The sequence below is a fragment of the Pyrus communis genome, chromosome 5 (genome assembly GCF_041283825.1).
Source record: "Pyrus communis isolate YQ-2024b chromosome 5, ASM4128382v1, whole genome shotgun sequence".
NCBI classification, from domain to species: Eukaryota; Viridiplantae; Streptophyta; class Magnoliopsida; order Rosales; family Rosaceae; genus Pyrus; species Pyrus communis.
In genome coordinates, this window is record NC_142569.1 from 18,072,520 (window position 1) to 18,078,840 (window position 6,321).

Consider the following 6,321-nt stretch of genomic DNA (forward strand, 5'->3'; position numbering starts at 1 on the left):
GCCTAAAAAAGAACCAACATAGATTTATGTCGACAACAAGTCTGCAATAGCTCTAGCAAAGAATCCAGTACTCCATAACAGGAGAAAACATATAGATACCCGCTATCACTACATAAGAGAATGCTTGCAAGAAAGGATGTGCAAGTGGAATACGTGAAGTCTCAAGACCAAATCGCGGATATATTCACCAAGCCACTCAAACAAGAAGACTTTATCAGACTGAGAAATTCAATCGGCGTCACAATACAAGATTAAGGGGGGATGTTGAATGGTAATCTTGTCTTCGGCCCATGACAAGTGATCCAACCCAAAGCCTATTGTGCAAATGCTAGAAAATTCTAGCAATCTATGTCGGTAATATAGCTGGAAAATTCTAGCAATTTCAGTCGGTTATCATCTAAAATATCCAAGCTAAAGAAAGATGTAGAGGCAGCAAATCATGTGGTCATTGCTGCAATGCCCAAGTCGGTGGGCAGAGTAAGTCGGCAAAATGCATGCCTATAAATAGGTGTGTGTGTGTGTGTTGCCATGTAGCAAGAAGAAGTGAGAGCAAGTAAGAGAGCAAGAAGTGAGAAAATGAGTGAAGAAGTGTGAGAGTGTTTTGAGTGTTTCCTCTTGTACTAAGATTGTGTGAGAATAAAAAAATTTGTATAACACTTTGAGTGTTCTTTCTTTCTCTTGCCTATCAAATTCCGCTGCATTACATTCTCATTTGTGAGATAAACATCTCCAAAGTAGTGAAGCATTTTTAAACCCCAACAGAGTCATCCCCTTTCAGTTCCCGTCCCAATCATCGTCCCCAAGCGTTGGTCCTGTAACACAAACAGGTTGTTAGAAAAAAAGGCAATGTAGTTCGAGTGTTAGACAAGTTTAGCGATAGATATTAGATTCAATTGGAACGAAGGAACACATAAGACATTATGAATGGTCAAAGTGGGAGAGAATTTGACATTCCCTACGTGTGTAACAGTAGCACTCATGCCATTTGGTAATTGTATAGTTCGATTTTGTATTGATGAACAAGTAGTAAATAGGGCAAGAGAGTACACTAGATGATCAGTTGCTCATGTGTCCAAGATCCAAGCTACGTCTTTCCAAAGAGCTAAGCCATGAAAAGATTTACCTGAGAGACTACTGATGGTGGAAAGAGCACCAACGAGGTTGGCCATGGATGTTGATTTGTTGTTACCAAGTAGAGTCGAGAGATGTTGGTACTGCTCAGCTGTCAGGCTAATGGGGCTGGAACGAGTCTGCACATCTTCCTTGGTTTTGACATGGTTTGCTTTGGAGTTTTTTGGTCCTGAATCTCATCTCTTTCTTTTGCTTTCTTGAGCTTCTAGCAATATTCAACGGTATGCCCCTTGTTCCCACAAAATTCACACTTTAGATGGGAACGACAAGAATTTGAAGTATGACCAACCATATCACATCGATCACAATTTAGGTGGGGGTTCCATGGCATGAAATTTCTGCTTGAATTTCCTTTGTTGCTTTTTACTAAAAAAGCAATAGCATCAACTGTGTTGTGTGATGTAGATGACATTGTCCGTTGTTATTCTTTCTATAATATAAGTGAGTGTGCTTTGCTGAATGAGGGAAGTGGATCCATGAGGAGGATCTAGCCACGAAAGGCTGTGTATACATCATTCAGCCCCATAAGGAACTTCATAGTCTTCTGATTCTCTCGGAACTGGAGGGTCTCCTTCATAGTGCCACAGGAGCAAGTGGGGATAGAACATATGGCATCGCATTCATCCCTTAAACCTTTGAGTTTAGTGTAGTAGGAGCTGATCATCATACCACTATGCACACAATCATGGACAACTTGTTCTACATGAAAGAGATGGACGCTATTGACGCGATAAAAGCGTTCTTTGAGTTCAGCCCATATTCCAGAAGCCAAATCATTGTAGATTACATTGGCTCCAATGTCTGATGAGATTGAGTTCAATAACCATGATTGACAAGGTTATTGCAGCGGGTCCACTGTTGTAACTCAGTTTTGGAAGATTTTGAAGGTTTTGGGATTGAGCCATCAACAAACCCTTCCTTGCTTTTGGCGCTGAGAGCCATGGTCATGGAACGACTCCATGTTCCATAGTTTTCTTCATTCAGTTGCTAGGAGACGAGAACTGAACCAGGCTAATCTGAATGGTGTATGTATAGAGGATCACTAGGATCATCGTATTTGGTTGCCTCAAGCTTGGTCGAGGTCTCTCTTGGTTCTTTTACCATAGGTGATGGCTTGTTCTGGGATTGGCTAGTGTTTCTGGTTTGAGGAGCTAAAGTTTGTGATGGTTACCAGGATCTTTTATGCTCTGGTGCCATGTAGAGAAAGGTGAAAATTGTATTATATTCAACATCAAACTGTTACAAGGATTTTATACACTGGAGGGATTAATTCCTGATCCTGGAATTGAGCCTGTACAAGTAATTACATTCCTACAATTAAGAGATTACACAAAGGTTAAGGATCATATAAAAGTCGGCATATCTCAATCTCCGATTATATGTTAATCATCATTTCTTTCCTTAACAAAGGAAATGAACTTATGATTCCATATGTCCAATGAATTAGGTGGGGGTTTGAACTATAAGGATGTGATTTTTTCACAGCCTTCTCATTTCCTCCTCTTTTCATTTCTTTGCAAATGACTAACCTCATTTTGTGCTGGATAATGAAATGGGAAAAACAATAGCTTTAGGTAAATTTCTTAACAGTGCTGATCATTCAATGGCATCATTTACCTCGCAAAGCATTAGCAAGAAACTAGGGGTCTATTATGCCTTGTTAATACTAGCTTTATTATCCGTCTCATTTGTTAACATCAAAGTGTATCGATTCAACCGCGGAAATAGCTTCTAGTTTAGAACTTGGGTCACTCATTGTTCAATTGTTAAGCTCCCTGTATTCCCGTAACTGGTCTTGCATTGCTTTTGTCTTCGATGCAAAAAGCAAAAACGATGCCATCCAAAATCTCGTAAGTTCTGGTTTCCAACAACTTTGATCCTTTTAGCATTCTACAAAAGGATTTACTCTATGACGTGTTTCACGGTTTTCTAGACGATCAATCAATTATCATTAGGAAATTCATCACACTGGGGTTGGGGTGGTAGGCAGAGGAACTGTCAAGGACCCCTGCTTCTTCTATGAAACATTGTGCCGGTTTTCGGGTGATATGTGAATTTGGAGGTGGGTTTGAAGGTGAGACTGTAAGGCCGGTGATGTGTTTTGCGTTGCATGATGGGTGAGTGTATCATGTATGTAACTTTGTCACAGCCTCCTATTGAGTTGGTGCAGTCTTAATCTTATCATACGTTGAAACAATGCCATCAAAACTTGCGAAACTGTAAGTTATCAGCTTATTTCAGATTCAATTCCTCTATTTCCTTGTAAGGTCTACGAGCCTACGAGGTGCTTTCAACCGTTGTATAAAGTTTAACCCAATCAAAATTTTCATGTGCTGAACCCGAAAGTAATCTTTTTTTTTAGAACATTAATCTTTGAACGAGAGATCTTCCAAAAGCATTTAGTACCACATATCGGGAAAAAAAATCACTCTCATTTGTTCTTGTTGTTTAGCCATGTTTTCGAGCATAAGTTTTAGCCATAGGCTAAACATGGTACCAAAGCAGGGTACCGGCACTAGAGAATTAGAAGATTACTAGCAAGAATGCCCGCGCGGTGCTGCGGGTTTTGAAACTGTATAGAACATGTGGAAAGTTTTAAATATACACGATAAACCCGAACCCAATTTAAGCCCCTGTTCGAAACCCCTCATTCCTTAAAATTTAAATTTCGAACTGAAAGAGGAAGGCATTATGGGTATATTCAAGATCTCTTAGCAAATAAACAGGAATTAAACAACTAATTTCAAATTGAGGACAAAAATCTTACCAGGCAAACGAGCTATCTAGCTCGTCGATGTCAGAGTCGTAGAAGACGCACCAAAGGCAGTTGCGGGAACCATGTTCGCCCAGAAGTGGTCGCGGGAACAGTGTTCGAGGGAGAAGGGGGAGTGAGCGAGTTTAGGGATCTGAGATTTCCGTTTGACGTTAAAGATTGGAACGATCTAACCGAATTTTGATTTTGGGATTCTTGGAAACTGAGCAAGCGTAGCGGAGCTGGTGAAAGAAAGAAGTCCCTTCAACTCCTTCAATTCCAGGCAGAGACGAAGTTAAAGACCAAAGAACTAAAGAAAGGGGTAAAAATGGAATCGCAATGTAGAATAAACAGTAGACAACGAAACAAACAAAGGATAAAACGAAGAAAGACTGTAGAAGGAACAGTATTTTAGCCGTTTCTCTCTTTTACTATATAACTAGAATTTGTACACGTGCGTTGCTACGGAATTAAAAACTTTATGAATGATTATGTAATTTCAATTTTCATAAACAATGTTTGAGTAAAAAACTGAGTTACCAATACCAATGCAAATTATACACAATCTTATCATGAATGAAACAAATTTAATTATCAAGAGAGAAATCTATTTCGTTTATTAAAAATGTTGTTTACTGCAACGCTAAAAGTTGTCATTTGCTATGTTGGTCATTAAGGAAGCATCCCAGGCCAAGGGAAAAAAAATTGAAATAAATTTATAGACAATAGAATTATATCATGAACAAAATAACGATAATGCGTGTTTATCTAGTGTTTTTGTGTGCAAAAATAAGTCTGATTTTGCACAAAACGGAGATGACCTTCTCTGCAATTCTATAGGCCGCGATCAAACTTTTGTGCGTTTCCAACTTGCCTTGCAAACAAGTTTCTACAAAAATAGATCGAATTCAAGAAAGTAATTAGACCAAGGCATAAGAGATTATAAGAAAAAGTATAGAAAATATAAACCACATGTACCACTTATTATACTACCTTGTATTCTGAATACAACTAAAAATATATCGATTTCTAGTGAATGGTTCAGTTCCAATAAATTCCACTTTAGTTTCTTTCAAACCCTTCAACTTATTGATGCGAGAATTATACGCGCATAAATTAAACCCTCTTTTCGTCAAATTGTAGTATATGTATAAGTAGGGATCGTTCTGGACCGGGGATTAGGAGGGATTGTTAATCACTTGGATTTGACTCAAAAACGTAAAAACAAAGTTAAAAACGTTCACAAAGACTCAAAGGACTCAAAACAAGTTCAAAAGATTCAAAACTGCCTAAAAACACTAACTAGGCAGTTTCTGACCTTAAATCTAATGTTGGACGAATTTAAGATTATGGCTTGCTTCAAATGTAAAAACACAATATAAAACACTAAACTAGACTTAAAGAATGTAAAACTAAACACTTAAAACACTAAAACAAACCAAAAGACTCAAAACAGCACCAAAACACTCAAAACTGCCTTAAAAACACAATCTGGGCAGTTTTGAGCACTTTGACTACTTTGGACGAATTTGGGAAATAACTTGACTCAAGACTCTTAAAAACACAAACTAAAATGAATTCTAACTAATTTGACATTAAAGTAAAGGGGGATTTATGTTTATACGAAATTAAATTAAATAAACAAAATGCAATTAAAACAGAATGTAAAGATGAAATGGATGGAATTGAATGGAATGAAAGCTAGCTAAGGGATTCATCTTCACATATGTTACACTTGCATAATAAAATGATTTCCAATTGCATTTCAATAAACCATGAAACTCAACACCCCAAGTTAACCGTGATGCACTAATTAACCTTCAAATCTTCCTAACGTTATTGAATTGGATGGGTTAGCGCATACGACAATTCAAAACATTCCCCACAAGTCCTCAACATGAATGCATAGAAGAGATACAAGCAAGAATCATTACGCTCTATGAAAATTATAAGTGTTGACGAGGCATTCGTTACTATGGATTGCATGAAACTTATGCCAAGAATTCGTTTAACGCGATTGTTTATAAGCAACCTCCACTACTTGTGAATATAAGTTCGTAACTATTAGGTGAAACTCACTTATATTCTAGCGTCATATTCATGCATGAAAATTAAGCGTGCACTCTCAATTAAACATACATAAATAAGTTATCAATCAAACAGTTGAACAAATTGAATCCACAACTTATGAAACGCAATTAGAAGTAATCAAATCAAAATGAAAGCATAAACATATATTCGAATCACCCCCTAACCAAGGGGGGTTTAGTTCCTCATGGTACAAAACAAAGAGAAATCAAAGAAACACCTAAACATTCCAACAACTCAAACTTGAATTGTATGAACGTTTAGGCACTCTTCTTGAATTGTATGAACGTTTAGGCACTCTTCTCTTCCTTTCCTCATTCGTACAAAACAAAGAGTATTGAAATTAAACA

At 37.5% G+C, this 6,321-nt stretch overlaps 1 long non-coding RNA gene across 1 annotated transcript; it reads right to left on the reverse strand.

Annotated features, from left to right (window-relative positions):
* Positions 1–645: 645 nt before the first annotated feature.
* On the reverse strand, positions 646–4,239 carry LOC148696914 (uncharacterized). The gene is made up of 2 exons (XR_015962877.1): positions 3,899–4,239; positions 646–812 (listed from the first exon to the last, which is right to left on the reverse strand). It is a non-coding gene; the product is annotated as an uncharacterized LOC148696914 (long non-coding RNA).
* Positions 4,240–6,321: the final 2,082 nt, after the last annotated feature.